The sequence below is a fragment of the Penaeus monodon genome, chromosome 23, assembly GCF_015228065.2.
Source record: "Penaeus monodon isolate SGIC_2016 chromosome 23, NSTDA_Pmon_1, whole genome shotgun sequence".
Classification (NCBI taxonomy): Eukaryota; Metazoa; Arthropoda; class Malacostraca; order Decapoda; family Penaeidae; genus Penaeus; species Penaeus monodon.
The window spans coordinates 9,057,491-9,057,900 of record NC_051408.1 but is presented as its reverse complement, the minus strand read 5'-3'; the positions used below and the strand labels follow the sequence as shown (position 1 = coordinate 9,057,900).

General features: G+C 39.5%; 1 protein-coding gene across 2 annotated transcripts in view; it reads left to right on the top strand.

The window, feature by feature from the left end:
* LOC119587789 overlaps positions 1-410 on the top strand; it is a 122,239-nt gene that overhangs the window by 73,442 nt on the left and 48,387 nt on the right. The gene's annotated exons all lie outside the window — the stretch shown is intronic.

Genomic DNA, 410 nt, shown 5'->3' with positions numbered 1-410 from the left:
AAAAACGGAGCACCCTCACGCACCTAATTCCTTCAAAACCGCTAAATCACGCAAAGAACAGTTTACTCTCAATTAAACACATTCCTTCCACGAGCCAAACGTATGCAAATTAACCCTGAAGACTGAAAAAGAAGAAGAAAAAATCTAACTATCTCACGCCTTCAAGTGAATCAACAAAGCTCAAGGGAAGAATTTAAAGCTAATTAATCAGCGATTGGCGATTATCTCTCTTGGTATTGCTGTTCCCTCCATCGCCAAGTCTTTTAGGGCAAGTTCGGACTCACTGTCAAGAGGAGTTGCTGGGAGTCGGGTTGGAGGTTGATTGAGATTGCTTTTTTGGCCTTTTGCTTTTTTTTCTTCGTCCTTTTTTCATTTGACTGATGTTCCTTTTTTTTATTTTTACCAAGTTT